This window comes from Lemur catta, chromosome 15 (genome assembly GCF_020740605.2).
Source record: "Lemur catta isolate mLemCat1 chromosome 15, mLemCat1.pri, whole genome shotgun sequence".
Taxonomy (NCBI): Eukaryota; Metazoa; Chordata; class Mammalia; order Primates; family Lemuridae; genus Lemur; species Lemur catta.
The window spans coordinates 3,426,982-3,444,155 of NC_059142.1; positions in this window are offsets into that span (position 1 = coordinate 3,426,982).

Here is a 17,174-nt window from a genome sequence, read left to right on the forward strand (position 1 = left end):
GAGGCTATTTTTTGAATATTGATACTGTATTATCATATAAAACCATACTAAGCAATGTGATATTGCCACAGGGAATAGAGAGCTTAGAAATAGAACCACTTAGATATGTAAATTTGAAATATGACAGAGATGACATCACAAATCACTGTACAAAGAATAAGAGTATTCAATAAATGATGCTGAGATATCACCATATGGAAATAAATCAGTCCAACTATTTATACGGAAGAGGGTAAAATTGGGTACCTACTTCATAGTATACCCAAAAAATCACCTAAATGTGAAAATCAAAATTTAAAGAGAAATTACAGAATACCTTGATGACATCTGAGTACTGCCATATTATTTATTATATATATTATTATGCTAAAAGCATAAACCATATTGAGAATGTAACTACAGTAAACTAAGAAACTTCTATGTATCAAGATGACAACAAAAAGCAGGTCAAGAGATACTACAGGAAGGTGTTTACAACCCATATAACTGACTTTATACAATCAGAAAAAAAAAACACAATTCCTTAAAAATGAGGCAAGACAAAAATCCAAGGAAAAAAGGGAAAACAAATAGATAAACATATGAAAAGAAGCTCTTATCTCTCAAGTAAATTAAAGAAAGATGCAAATTAGAACAGCAATGAAATACCATCCCATACCTATCAGATTGGCAAAAATCAGTGAGTTCAATAATACCAACAATGAGTGGGACTAGTGGGAAACGAGAAATCTTATAGGGTGCCGGCAGGACTGCAAATTGGTGCAATTACTTTAAAGAGTAATTCTGGAATAACTAAAAAAAATAATAATTTGATGATGTCCATAACTTACCAACCAGAAATTTGGCTTCTAGATGTTTGCTACCGTGAAACATGTGCACAGGAGATACAGTCAAGACTATTAATTGCAACATTGTTCATAATGTTGCAAAAAACTGGGGGAAAAACACAAATGTGATAAATGGTATACTTTTTAAAAACGACTCATAAATCCTATGTATATTTAGTACAGACGCGTACATATTCAGAGAGTATAATAGTTACAGCACTACCCGTACAGCAGTGGTATGTGGGAAAGGGTTCCAGGGACAAATTGCCTGGGCGGGAGTCCTGGCACCTCTGCTCACCAGCTGTGTGGTCTTGGACAAGCTACTTAACCAATCTTTTCTCAGTCCCTCGTCTATAAATGGGGGATAATAATCGTATCTATGTCATATGTCTGCTGTGGGCATTAAGGGAGTTAATGTATGTAAAGTGCTTAGAATAATGCCTGGCATATAGTAAATTTGTGGTTTTTATTACCGTCATTATCACCATCATTGTTGCTGTCATCATCATCGTCAAGACAATGGTTTCCTCTGGGAAGAAGGGGAAGGGGGGCATGGAGAGAAATCTATAGCTTTATTTATAAGTAAATATGCCTACATGTTAACATATATTAAACTTGAGGTTAGTATGAGTATCTGGCTGAGTGTATTTAGTGTATGGTTGCCATAGAAATTTCTGGACTTGGCTGTGTATTTGAAATAGTTCATATATCAAAAGTGTTTTAAGTAAAAAAGATGAATGGTCTGTGTAATCTTATGGAAAATGTTTAAACTGCCTTATGTACTGAATGACTGTGAGAGGAAGGTATCGGAGGAACGTGCCTTTGGACAAATGTTTAACAGCGATCCAGCAGCAAGCAAGCTACAACAGCAAGGTCCAAGTTAACATTTCAAGAAAGAAAAGCCAGGGAAGTTAAAAGCAATTCTTTCTGGGAATATCTGAGGTCTAGAGTAGCAAGAAAATGTGCAGAAATGCAGTTTCCAGGAAGGGGTTAAACACAGAAGTCCTGGAAGTGCCAAAGAAATACTGCTAGTTGATATCAGTATCTAAAAAATATATTCCCTGATGAAACTATTATAGTATCCTGTATAATATTTATTGTTTTTAAATGAATATTTATTGTTCTTCAATTATGTATACATGTTTGCTGTTTGCCTTTTTGCCTGAGGCGGACCTCAGCTATTATTTAAAAAAAGAAACAGAAAGAAAACTTTTATATTCCTTATGTGTATTAACCACAATAAAGGCCTTTGTGGCTGTGGCATTCCTGGAGAGGGATTATCCGCCGTGACGCTTGCAGCGCCAGCAGCAGCCGTGTAAACGCGGCCCACACAGCGGCGGGTTATGTCCGGCAGCGCGAGGAGGAGGCCGGAGGGCGGCGGTGCCAGGGCTGGTCCAGTTGCTCAGAGGCACCCACGGGGACCCAGGCCCTTTCTGCCTCTTTGGTCTGCGGCCTCGTGTGTCGCGCTCCGCCAAGGTCAGGGGCAGGCGCGGCACCTCTGCGCATGAAGTCTCCGCGCGAGCGAGCACCCGGGGGAGAGGGCTCTCCCTTCCTCCTGCCGTGTCCCCCCGAGAGAAGTTCCCCTCCACCTCTGCGAACAGAACGGGGTCCCTCGGACATCCCCAGACTGTCCACCGGCGGACGGAATTGGGCTGTCACGGCTGTGCGACGCTCATCGCTGATCCGTCTCCTGGGACCGGAACCACGCTCTTTCAGCGTGTTGCCACCTGTGTCCGAACAAAACCTGGGTTATGTTATCGGGGAAGAAGAGACACAAAGAGGAACATGGGCTAGTCTTACCAAAGGGAAGAAAACAAAGGCAGAAAACAGAGAAAGCACAAAAAAAACCTATGCAGTGCCGACTCAGTTCCCTCCAGGGAGACGTTCCGCTCGTGGCAGACACTGCTGGCTGTCCCTAATAGTGACCACCCAGCTCTTTCTTGCTGGGAGTTCCGGATTTGTTGGTATATCGGGCAGCTAAGTGTTTTCCAGAAGTTGGGCCCTTCTGTAGCCCAGGAGGGTCTGCACCCGCTGTGGTAAATCCATTCCCCAGCCGGCGACCACCTTAGGAGTGAGAACGTGCCCGGAGGGAAGTTGCCCGTGGAGCCCCCGGGACGGGCAGGAGAGCGGAGACCCCTCCGTGTCCTCCACGCTGTGCTGCGAAGACGTCTTTAACTGCAGCCGCTGCCGCCACAGCGCGAGCCTGAGGGACCCAAGGCTTTAGCTGCCCTAGCGAAAATGGGGCCTGGGTGACATGGCCGAGCTTCTATATTAACCAACCTTTTAATCGCCCTACCCCAAAACTTCTTGCAATGTGAAATAATAATCTTTCTTCTTTCCCAAGCCATTTTTGTTTGATTTTTTTAATTACTTGCAGTCAAATCATCCTGGTACCATATTCACACTAAAAAATGTAAAGCCAATAATTTAATGAGAGATTTAAAAAATCTGGATAGATAAAGAGCTAACAAGAGCACATCTAGCTTCTTTAAACTGGCTTGAATCCACATGTTCAGAATAATCAAGTCCCACAATACTTAGGGAAAACCTTTTATTAAGCATTTCCTATGTTTAAGGCACTTTTCTGAGCTCTATGATAAGGTAGAGATAGATAGAATATAGGGATACAAAAAGTAGAAAATGCATAATCCTTAAATACAAGAAGTTTATAATACAACTGGGGAGAAAGTTCGGTTGATAGTACAAATTCTAAATCACACATCGTGCATTTAAAAGAAGTGGTTCCATTATTTTCAAGGCTGGCACCCATTATCAACCAAGCAATAAATTGTACATCATACCATAATGTATCAAATATTATAATCCCTCACCACACAGAAATCACGAGATCCTAAAGTATATTAGACAAATCTTTAATTTCATAAGATCAATCCTTCTTCTGAAATAGCTACTGACATCTGAATAGATTTACTTTACCCCTGAGCAAACCGAAAATTTATAGAGAAAGACATAGTGTCCAATTTTTCACTTAAAGCATTTTACCATTTATGAGTGATCATCATACACTGGAAACGAGTAGAGTCTAAATTAACGAGTCTTCACTGTATTTGCATTTGAGTATGGTGATTTCTGACTTGGTGGCTTATCTTTAAATTTACTGATGAAAATAAAGCTAACACAGAGATGGTGGGGAGCAGGCTGACCTGCTCACTTGATGTGCACATTTTGGTATTTGTGGAGAAAGTGCCCAGGGCAAGGAGGATTCTAAGTAGTGATAAGTGTGCATGTTGCCTTCACGGAGACCCTGAGGGAGATGAAGAGTGCTAGGCCTTGGCAGGAAGGCAGCAACCCAGCGATGAAATACTTCGGTTCTGAAAGTGTCTACCAGAGCATAAATTTATTAACACCCCATTTTAGACCACAAAGCAAATGCGTCTGTAAAGCAGTAGCTTCCACTAGCTAAGTCAGATTTGTTTTGTGTTCTGTTGTAGTATTTTTTTTTATAAAAGTATGAATGGTTTAGAAACCTAGCTTTCTTTTTATTTTTAAATATTTAATTAACAAGTAAAAATTGCATATATCCAAGGTGTACAACGTGATGGTTTGATATACATACACATTGGTACTGATTATCACAGTCAAATTAACTAATGCATTCTTTATCAACCATAGTTACCACTGGGCGCATGCATGCGTGTGTGTGTGTGTGTGTGTGTGTGTGTGTGTGTGAGAGAGACAGAGAGAGACAGGGAGAGAAGAGAACAAGACAGAGAGAGAGAGAGATGAGGACACTTAAAAATCTGCCATCTTCTCAAATTTCAAATAAACAGTAGAGCATTATTACCCACAGTCACTGTGCTGTACTTTAGGTTCTGAGAACTTACTCATAACCGAAGTTTGTACCATTTAACCAACATCTCCCCATTTCCCCCACTCCCTAGCCCCTGGCAACTGTTGTTCTCCTCTCTGCTTCTGTGAGTTCAACTTTTGGATTCTACATATAAGTGAGATCATGCAGCATTTGTCTTTCTGTGCCTGGTTTCTTTCACTCAACATCATGTCCTCCAGTTCATCCATGTTGTCACAAATGACACAATTTCCTCCTTTTTCATGGCTGAATATTAGTCCACTATGTATATACCAAATTTTATTTATCCATTCATCCATCGATAGACACTGCAGCTGTTGTCATAGCTTGGCTATTCTGAACAATGCTACAAAGAACATGGGGGTACAGATATCTCTTCAAGACATTGATTTCATTTCTTTTGGATATATACCCACAGTGGGATTGCTGGATCATACGGTAGGTCTATCCTTAACTTTTTTGAGAAAACTCCATACTGTTTTGCATGGCAGCTGCACCATTTTACCTTCCCACCAATAGTACAAAAGGGTTCCCTTTTCTCCACACCCTTACAGACACTTGTCGCCTCTTGTCTTTTGCTGACAGCCATCAGGCACCTGTCCCATGGCTGGTTATAGTAGACCTAGTGTGCTGCCAAGGGCAGAAGGGCTAGGTAGTGGCCTTCTGCATAAAAACATTTAAAAGCCTTTCAGTATGGCCGTGTTGCAGTTTCCTCTTCAGAAACCAGCAAGTACAAACTTGGCCTTTAAATAGAAACTCTTCATTAATAGAGGATTGCCATTTTGGCTAAAACCCAACTGGAAGACTTTAAGTGGATTGGAAAGAAGATGAGAAATGTAGGTGGAAAATTATAGAGGGACAGGAGGGTTTTCAACTTCTAAAATGTCATCAGCCTGGTTACCAACCCCTCCCCACTTTTATGGAATCCTGCAATCTTGGAGAAGAGTATTACTACTGTGATTTTATTCATTTATTTTTAGAGGCAGGATCTCACTCTGTCACCCAGGCTGGAGTGCAGTGGCATGATCATAGCTCACTGTAACCTTGAACTCCTGGGCTCATGGGATCCTCCTGCCTTGGCCTCCCAAGAAGCTAGGACTACAGGCACACACACCACACTCAGCTAATTTTTACTATTATTATTATTTTAGAGATGGGGTCTTGCTATGTATACAGTGATTTTTAAATGATCACATTTTAGTGTCAAGGTCATGAAAGACAAGGAAAGAAGGAGAAGTTGTCACATGTCAGAGGCAACTGAGGAGATATGATATCTAAGTGCAATGTGGTATCCTAGATTGAATTCTAGAGTAGAAAAAGGACATCAGTGGGAAGACTGAGGAAACCCAAATAAAGTCTACAGTTTAGTTCATAGTATTGTGCCTTGTTAATGTCTTAGTTTTGGTTAATGTATTGTGGTCACATAAGATGCAACCACTAGGTTGTAGAGCATACAGAAACACTTTGTATAAGCTTTGCAGTGCATGTTTATTTTTTTCTGGACATTAAAATTTACTACATAAGGCTAAATTTAAAAGCAAAATACCTTCAAGAAATCATTTTCTGTATGACAGAAAATGCAGTGTGTTTTTCTCCAGGGAAACTCATGATGGTTGCAGAATGATTATTGGGTATAGAACCCACTTTGAAGAAATCCAGGAACTTGCTTGACTTTACTTCAAGGTAAATATGGTGTCCACTGTGTGGGCTAGGTGGGGAGATCCATAAACAGGAGGAAAAAGTTGAAGTATGCACGGGCAATGCTGTCACTCCTTACCCGCTTCCTAGATGTCGGTCTTTCACCGGCTGTGTTCTGAGAAAGAACTAGAGTTTGGGGAAGTTAACAGGCAGGGTGAGGAGGTTTCTAGGAAATCAGAGCTGTGGACCTGGGATTCTCAGTCTGGGTATACGAGAACAGCTGTCTTTCAACCTATACTTTGTAGACTGAGCTTCTACATAAGATTTCATTTGGTAGAAAAGTTTTATTGCATGAATTTGTCCACGGGGTGTAAGGGGAGTCTCTTTTGCATTTTTTAAATTTCATTATCGAAAATTTCAAATATCTACAAACCTAGAGAGAATAGTTCAGTGAATCCCCATTCACTCAACATCCAGCGTCAGTAATTACCAACTCATGGCCATTCTTGTTTCATCTACACCATAATCACTCCCCCACCAATCGCTCCCACAAGACGATTTTGTAGGAAATCCCAGACATTACATCACTTTATCTGTAGATATTTCTGTATGCATCTCTAAGTGATATTATTTTTATAAAAAAGCATAACCACAATAGCCTTATCATACTTAAAAAATGAACAATAGTGCCTCATCAAATATCCAGGCAGTGTTTAGAGTTTCCCAATTACTCATAAATTATTTTTCACCATTCATTTAAACAAGGTCCATGTCTTGTGTTTGGTTTTTGTACCTTTTAATTGTCATAGAATCTAGAAGTCCCCCTCTCTTTGCAGTGGGTCGTTCATTCTGCAGAGTTTTCTACTTTCTGGGTTTGGCCGATTATGTCTTTGTGGTGTCATTTCACACATTTAACACGTTCTCTGTCTGCTGAATGCTCTTTAAACATTTTCTCTCGTGCTGGCCTCTGCTCCAGCTCCAGCGGTGACCTCACTCGTTGCCATGGCTTTATTCTCGCCCACGTGAGAGCTGCATGCCCCCCTGCCTGGTGGGGGGACAGCCCACAGCCACCTCCAACCACAACAGGTCTGTCAAAGCAGAGGGCTCTGTCCCCTCCCCGCCATCTGCAGTCCCTGCCTGTGCTCCTTGTCCTTGGGGAAAGGAGCCACAGTCTGCACAGAGGACCACGCCAGGTGTGTGGGCACCTTTGACTCCTCCCTCCCTTACACCCCCCACATCTGATCCATTCCAGCCTCTGCCAGGTCTACCCTGGACTACCTAAGTCATCTACTTCTCTCCATTTCCAAGGTTGACACTCTTGTCGATGTCACTGGTACCTCTAATCTGGATGGCTTTAGCAGCCTCCTAACTACTTCTCCTGTCACAATGCTCACCTCATTTTAAATTGTTTTTTCATTCTGCATTTAGAATGTTCTCTCAAAAACAAATGTGATTGTTTTGCTCTCCTATTTAGAACCCCCCCAATGGCTCTCTGTTGCTCTGAGGATAAAATCTAAACTGCTGAACACGGAAAGCCCTATAGGATCTGGACCTCGCTGGCTTTTCCAGACTGACTTCTCCCCCACTCCTCCCCACCTCACGTCTCACCCTGCACCCTGATGTCAGGAGCTCCTCCCAAGTCTCCCTGTGCCTTGCCCACTGCCCTCGTTTCCTTTCCCCCTTGCCTGCTTCAGCCCGACCTGTGCTTCCACTTCCCTGCTAGTTTCCTCCAGTTCCCTCCACTGTAACCCTGCAAGGGCTGTGTCAGCCAGTTCTCCTGGATCCTGTCCCAGCACTGGGATTCAGCCCTGTCACAGCACTGCTGCCTCCCTCACTATACAGGAATCTCCCTCACAGCAGGAAACGTGTTTTCTTTCTTTTATGTACTTAGGACCTAACCAATGCCTGGCATACAATAAGCATTTAATTAATCAATTGGCTGAACTGATAAAGGGATGTAATGGTTAATTTTATGTGTCAACTTGACTGGGTTAAGAGATACCCAGATGACTGGTAAAACATTATTTCTGGCTGTATCTGTGAGGGTGTTTCTGGAAGAAATTAGCATTTAAATCGGTAGACTAAGTGAAGAAGGTCTGCCTTTACCAATGTGGGCAGGCATCATCCAATCCACTGAGGGATGCGAAAGAACAAAATGGTGGCAAAAGGGCAAGACAAGTTGTTCTCTCTTCTGGAGCTGGGGCATCCACCTTCTGCTGACCTCAGATGTCAGAGTTCCTTCACCTCCATCTTCTCAGGCCTTTTGCCTCAGTCTGAGAGTCACACCGTTGGCTTCCCTGGTTCTCAGGTCTTCAGACTTAGGCTGAATTACACACCAGCTTTCCTGGGCTCCAGCTTGCAGATAACACATTGTGGGACTTCTTAGCTTCCTTGATGTGAGCCGATTCCCATAATACCTCCCTTCATAGGTGTGTGTGTGTGTGTGTGTGTGTGTGTGTGTGTGTGTGTGTGTTTGTGTGTCCTATTGGTTCTGTTTCTCTGGAGAACACAGACTAATATAGGGTGTAAATGAATAAATGGATGAACAAATCAATAAATCAATGAAAATGCTCATGTAAATGTGACCTAAATATGAAAGGACCAAAGACAAGCTAGATAATTTTTATTTTCAAAAACTTCTATCAACAGAGGTCTTTCTGTCTTTTAATAGAAATTACTCAGATTTATCTAGTAACCAATCCATTATTCACTTTATCTTGCCTGACAAGGCTTTCTTCAATGTAGACAAGGAAAACTACGTTCAAAGCTTTTCTTAGACAAGTGATGAAGTTATAGCATAACACACAAAATTTTATGACAAAGCTATTGGTTAACACATTTCTAATATTTGATAACTTCTTTGCAGATACAGGAGATAAGGATTTTTGAGGACATTTTGGAAACAATTTCAGTAAAAAAATCAGATACAATATTATTTTTCTTTCAAAATACTGAAAGTATGTAATATCCCCCCTTCTTTGTAGGTTATTCCTACTAATATTAATATATTTCCATGGCTATTTATAATGTACATCTCTGTATTAAAAAAAAGCTGTTGTGACTTCTTTTTGAAATTAGTAGTTAGTACACATTTTAAAAAATTTACTTCTTAAAAAGGTTTATATTCTTCTATTTTAGCAGATGGGCTTAGATACTCTCTTGACTCATCAATAACACAACTGTGAAATTCTGGTTGCCTTTGTTGACTGTCCCAAAGTAAGAAGTAAGAATCCTCCCACCCTCCAAATTGTGGCCTCTCTGGGGCTCAGCGTCATAAAAAGGAGTCACCAGCCCAGCCCACAGAGCTTAGGAAACAATATGGACAACACTGTCATTGTAGATGTAAGAGAGATGTTGACGTGATTTTTCAAACCCAGTTCCAGGGAATAAAGATTGAAGATTTATACAGGTTATTAAATCCCATCAAAAACCAAAAAATTTTTCACTAGCTCCTTCCCAACTCATCCCTCTTTCCTTACCTACAATGCATATTCCATAAGAATACTATCAGGAGAACTAGGAGAAGCAAGCCTGCAAATTCTCCATTAAGCCCCAGTTCCAGATGGTATGTCCATAAAGAACCCCATCTAGGGATGTCAGAGGCTTTCCAGATAGCACTTGAAAACCACCATCTAGACAAGATTCTTCCAGATTCTTAGCTTGAGCAATAACAAGAATATCCATAAACATCCTAGCAAAGTCTAGTGTCAGGAGGAAAAACCTGCACAGCAAATAGAAGAAGATAAAGCAGGCTTATTCTCTTCAATTAGTCATAGCCAAAGAAACAGCAGAGCATCCTAAAATATGAGTTGAGTTGGAATCTTAGTTCAGTGATTCTCCTTGTACTTAAAGTGATAAATTTATCCTTAAGTACAGCTTAATCCATATCCTACTAATTATGATATGTAATTCTGAAATTGCCATTATTTTCTAATCCTTGCCCAGGGTTATTTAGGACAGTTCTAAATTGTCAAGAAGTCTTAATTTTTGTGTTGGTATACCTGTGCCAAAACTTTTGAGTTTTATTGCATTTTATGCCAGTATAATTTCTAAGTTTGGAAATTTATTGAAATGTTGTAGCCTCTGAGTATGTATAAATGTTTCATGATTCATAGTCTCTTTCAAGAATTAGTTTTCTTGTTTATGTTGCTTCTTGACCATAGTAACGATGATCATTTAAATCTTAGTGCTTTTTTTCTGCTTTTATTGTACATCACTATTTCTTTCATGCAGTGTTTATTCTTGCATTCTTTGCTTTAATTCATTTCTAGTGAGCAGGAAGTTTTCAGGTAATTTTTTTTTAAGATGGGCATATATGGGTATATTATCTGAGTCCCCAAACATATCTAAGTATATCTCTGTTACACTTGCACATAAAATAATACTGGATTGATATAAAATCCTTGGGTCATATTTTTCCAACTAAATTATTTTGCAATTGTTTCTTTTTTCCAGGCATTTATTTTCCTGGGGGGAAAATGTATGCCTATCCTTTTTATTATATTCAAATTCCTTGAAACTAAAAAAATTAACTTGGATAGTCTAGATCTATTATTCCTGTTGTTAATTTTGCCCTTTGATTTAGATACTTAAGTCTTGCTCCTGTAAAAAAAAATGTGCATAATTTCTTTCATTATTGCTTCTCTTTGCCTGCTTGGTTCTTTTCAACTGGAAATACTTTTATGTGTATATGAGATCTCCTGATTTTCTCTTCAGGGAATCCCTCTTCTGTAACTTACATATATTTTTTAACTAATAGACATTTTTTTCTTTATTGGCAGTATTAGATTTACAGAAAAAATTAAGTGAAAAGTACAGAAAGTTCCCATATGTTTCCTCCCCCTTCCATCAATTTCCCCTATTATTAGCATCTTATGTTAGTGTGGTGCATTTGTTACAACCAATGAAACAATATCAATACATTTATATTAATTAAAGGGCATAATTTACCTTAGGGTACACTCTGTGTTATACTTTTTACAGGTCTTGACAATGTATAATGACATGTACGCACCATTACAGTAACCTAAAAAATAACAGTTTCACTGCCCTAAAAATCCCTTCTGCTCTACTTATTCATCTCTCACTTGCACCTCAAACCCTAGAGAACCACTGACTGGTCTTTTTATTGTCTCCATAGGTTTACTTTTTCTAGAATGTCATGTAGTTGGAATCATAATATGTAGCTTTTCCAGATTGGCTTCTTTCACTTAGAAATATGCATTTAAAGTTCTCTGTGCCTTTTCATGGCTTAATAAATCATTTCTTTTTATTGGTCAATAATATTTTATTTTATGGATATACCACCATTTATTTATCTATTCACCTATTCAGGGCCATTTTGGTTGCTTTCAAGTTTTGGCAATTATGGATAAAGTTGCTATATAAACATTTGTGTGCAGGTTTTGGTGTGGATATAAGTTTTTAAGTCAGTTGGGTAAATACCCAGGCACACAATTGGTGGATCACATGGTAGTGTACGTTTAGTTTGGTAAGAAACTGCCATACTGTCTTCCAAAGTGGCTGTACTGTTTTGCATCCCCACCAGCAGTGAGTGTGAGTTCCTGTTGCTCCACATCTTCACCAGCATTTGGTGCTGTCAGTGTTTTGGATTTGGCTATCCTAGTAGGTGTGTAGAGCTATCTCACTGTTTCAATTTGCAATTTCCCAGTCATATATGATGTGGAGCATCTTTTTATATGCTTATTTGCCATCTGTATATCTTTGGTGAAGCTTTTGCCCATATTTTAAGTTGGGTTGTTTGTTTTCTTATTTGGGGGTTTTAAGAGTTCTTTATGTATTTTGGATAACAGCCCTTTATCTGATATACGTTTTGCAAAGATTGTCTCTTATTCTGTGGCTTATGTTTTTTTTATCCTCTTAACAGTGTCTTTGGTAGAGCAAAAATTTTTAATTTTAATGAAGTCCAACTTATCACTTTTTTCTTTTATGGGTCATCCTTTTGGTGTTGTATCTGAGAAGTTATCATCAAACTCAAGGTCAGCTAGCTTTTTTCCTATGTTTTCTTCTTGGAGTTTCATAGTTTTATGTTTTACACTTGAGTATATGATCCGTTTTAAGTTAATTTTTATAGAAGGCCTAAGATTCTGCGTCTAGATTCAATTTGTTCATGTGTGGATGTCTAGTTGTTCTAGCACCATTTCTTATATTTTTAAAAATAATTTTCTTCAATTACCTTGTCTCTGAGTTCTGGAAGAACATTGAACTTTCCCTTCAAGTCTCTGATTTGATTTTCTGTATTCTCCAGTCTTCTGTCCCCTATTTCTATTGACTTTTTATTGATCATTTCCAATTCATTATTATCTTTTAATCTGATTCTTTCTTTACCTGATTGTTTTGATGAATAATACCCTCTCCAAACTTTTTTTGAAACTATGAACCTAAGAATTTTGAACTTAAATACTTTAATATATTAAGTGAGCATTCATTCCATTGAGAATCTGTTTACATGTGTTGTTTTGCCATAGATATTAATTAATGGCTAAATATAGAATATTTAATATTCAAAAGTGTTCCAATTTGGACAATAAATTATATGGTCATTTTCTATAAAAATTATTTTTCTGCATTGTTCAGCTGAGCCTTGTTCTTCTATGTGTCTCTTCAGAGTTTTTATGGTTAAAAGAAATGGATAGTTCTTTATGTTTTTACTCTGTGCCCTGTACATAGAGCTCAACTCGTTGTATACATGATCTCATTTAGCCCTTGCAACATTTCTACAAATTAGAACTATCATTAGCCCCATTTTACTGATGAGATAACTGATGCCCAGAGTTTGGGGATGGGGGCAGCGGAGAGCACTGTGCTTCTCTTACCTTTCATTAGTATTAATGAGCCCAGAGTTTGGAGAGGGTAGTTTCTTTATTTGCTTTTTTGTTTTATGGGGGGGTGTGGGGGTCCTTTGACCCAGGTTGGTGTCTGGCAGAGATGGCACTTTCTTCAGGCTTCCTGCTCCCTCCTTCTGTGTGTAGAATATCAGTATGGGGGTCCTTACTTGTGGAATAGCCGGAGTGGCAGTGGAGGTAGATAATGAGTGACAGCAGAGGAAGGTTCCCCCTTTTAAGAGGCTGAGGTGACTCCCTTTACAGAGCGAGGAGCCAGGCTAGAAACTTACCCACCCAGCCAGGCTACCTGCAAAACATACCCTTAGGCTGCAGTCCCGACTTTGAGAGCTGCCTATGTGGCCTTTTTTAGGACTATGATGGGGGAAGAAAAAATACAAAAGCCAAAACCTTGACCCAGATGGATAGACTGACCACTCTGGACACACTGATGGCCTGGACTTGTTAAACATTCAATAGACTGAAAAGCTGGACACAGTGATCACCCCAGATATACAAACTTCACCAAAGATTGGTCTAGCTCAGGTGCATTTCAGACCCCATGATGACCCAAACTGAGCACTCCAGAAAGTAATCACCCTGAACACTCTGAGTCCTTCAGACACACAACAGGCCTGACACATGATTTACTTCGTAAACTCAGAGCAGTGTTGCTACCCTAACATCCTAGACTCACTAGCCATCTGGTTCGTGTTGACAACCTGAGACGCAACCACTCCTGGCACCATGGGAGGCCCCATCTGCTGGAACTAGGGTAGGGGAGATCAGGAAGGAGGACAACCTGAGATTACCTGGAGTTCCCAGCATAGTACCTTTGATCTAGCCATATAAAGCCCCGCTGCTGAAAGTGTGGTCCATGAACCAGGAGGCTTGGTATCACCTAGAAGTTTGTTAGAAATGCATAAACTCAGATTCCATCCCAGACCTACCTAGTCAGAATCCTCATTTAATAAATTCCCCAGGAGACTGATAAGCACTTTAAAGAATGAGAAACACTGATACAAACTCTTAAATAAGCTATGGAAGTTTGAGCTGGGCGTGATTTTTACAGGATCACTGTAGCCAAAGAACAAACAAGCATCCATTGTTCATGTGAAAACATGCCTATTAACTCACACATGCTGTTACAGACAGGTAACATGACAAGGAGGGAGTGATAATGTATAGGTGGTATGTGTTTTGACGTCTTTATTTTCTTAATCTTTTAAAATATAATCTTAAGGGATCTGTACACTCCTTTGAACCTAATCAGGTGCCAAAACAGATTTATAAAAATCATATATGTTGCTGAGTATGTTATGGGGATAAACGTTTGGCCGAGTCTGCCTATTCCCCCTTGAAATCTGATATAATCACAGCCAGATACTAATTCGTCTCTTACTGGACTCGTTAATTGTAATTCCTGAGAAGAGCAAGATTGCTAATTGTGTTTACAGTAAAACATAGGAAAAATAAATGAAATGTGTTACAATTTTATGAACTACTAAGAGCTGTTACAATGGCTTAGATTTCCAGGTATATTGCACTTCTTGCAGCTACCTGTTTCCATGAGGACACTTCTGCACGGACTGCTTAATTTGGTTCCCTAATTTTAACCTATCGACTGTATGTGTACTGAGTTTTCAAGTTTGCTCCTCCTGTTATGGGAGAATCTGTGTTTGTCCTGCATTGCAGTTGAGACGGATTCCGCTGGGACGGTTTGCATTCCCTTTCAAACTTTTCAGTCCCGGATGAAGGGAGAAGGGAAAAGTTTATACTTGTGTCCTTTTTCTTTGCCAGATTAGAATTCCAACTGCCCTCTAGGACTATGACGTGAGCAGTGATGCCCTCTTCACCCTACAACAAGAACATGTTAAGGCAGCAGCCAGGTGACCTGGGTCTGTTAGCCTCAGAGAAGTGTTGTATTAGCACAAAAGGAAAGAAGAAGGAATCTCTTTCTGGGTCTTGAGCTTCAAATGCCTATGCTCCCCAAATGCAGATTTTGGAGAAAATGTTCTTCCCTGCGATTAGAGAAGCAATGAGATTTTAGGTGAGGGATGCCAATTCCACCCCCAATTCCCCAACCCTCAACCCTCCTACCACCACCAAAAACGAAGCCTTTTTCTTTGCCCGTCACCCAGTCAGCCTGCATAGCTACAACCATCCACGGGGGCATGGTTTTCCAGCTGGACCATCCCAACCTGGTGCCCTTTTTTAATTTGCACAAAGGCATTATATTATATATGTTCACAGAAACCTACAGGGGATTCCTAGGAAAGGGGCCCCATTTCCTGACCTTAAATTAGGTCAGGGGAAGTAGGGCCAGGAGGTGGATGTGCATGACACGGTCTGCATTCCCCATATTGACTCGTGGGAAGACATGGAGACGGCAGAGAAGGAACCGTTATGGGGCGTATCCAGGCAGAAGGAGCCCCAGCCTCGCGCAGTTTCCTGCGCCCAAGCAGGGAGCAGGGGTGGCAGAGAAACTGCTCCACCTGGACAGGCTTTCCAGCAGGACAGAGAAACAATCGGCTGAGAACTTCACAGTCAACAAAATGGAGCAAGGAGAAAACATGAAAAGGATAGCTGGGGGGGGAATCATAACCCAAACCTAAATTACCAACCTGCAGCGCTCCCTGACCGGCCCGCGACTCCACCTCCTGACCAAGGCTCATCCTCCTACTGTATGTGCTCATGGAGAGAGGGCCGCGGACCTGGAATCGGCTAAGTCCCTTTTCTCCAACATGGTAGACTAGCAGCTTGGAATACACGATAAGCTGTCACTGGGGAGAAAAGGATACTTTTCTTGCTTCCTTTCATCTCTATGTTGAGAATCATGCCCATTAACACTTTCTTCTTCTGCCCTGGTTGTCCCACTGTTTATTTTTGAGACAGACTTCTAATCCCACTTAATATCATGCTTTCCACCAACACTAACCTCATTTGTTTTTTAATTTGGCAAATGATGTCATTCATTAGAAAAAGGTTTTTTTGCTTGTTTGTTTCTTCTTCTTCTTCTTCTTCTTCTTCTTCTTCCTTTTTTTAATGGCATAGTTCTCAAAATCAACCTTTATGGAATTTTTAAGCAAATTCCAACTTTCCTGGTACTGAATAATGGAGACATCCTGAAGTCTTTTACATTCTGAACAGATAAAGCTTTCTAATAGGACAAATATTTTATAATTTCTTGGCAAAATGATAATCAATATTAAGTACTGATTATTCTGTCAATGTTTTAAAGCAACCTAATTATTTTCCAAATTTTAAGGGACAAATGTGGTTTGGGTCCAAATGAAAAGGTATGTTGAAATTGTATAAAAAAATATTTAATGCAAAATAGGACACCTTGCCCCATTTTAAAAGCAGCAGCCCAGTAAATAAACACAGGCATGGTAAACAAGGAGCTCTGGCCATTTTCTCTACACAGCAATGGTTGGAAGAGATGAATGAAAAAAAAATTTTTTTAAGCAGTAATTTTCCTGCCTGGCTCCCATTCTAGACTCTTTTCAGCTCTGGCATTTGCAGTGAATTTAAACTAGCCATTACCTGAAGAGGATGGTCATGAAGACGTGCTGGGACATGTTATAAAGTTTATTTTCTAAGTAAGATATAATTTTATTCGTAATATGGGATTTTTCTGATATTTTCTGTGCTTAGAAGCCTCTGGCTACAATTATGGTATTTATACTTTTAAAAGGCATCTTTCTTGTTTACAAGAAAAAATAAGGAAAGTACATATTAGTTAATTGCCTCTTTCATAAAGATGCACATCTCTGCATGCACACAGATTCAGACTTACACCCTGCGATCTAAAGTATTCGGTCAAACAACAGTCATTAACTACTGTCGTTAGCTGTAGTCAGCAGCATCAATTGAAAGCTTTAAGTCAGAAACATTTTACTCTTATTTTTCCTTTCCTAGTCCTCCCATCACCCACCATGCCACCAAATGCATATGATTCCCTACACCCTGTCTAGCCAGCCACACCCATTACCTTGAAATCACAGCGTAAAGCAACCTTTCCCCAGGTAGTAAGTA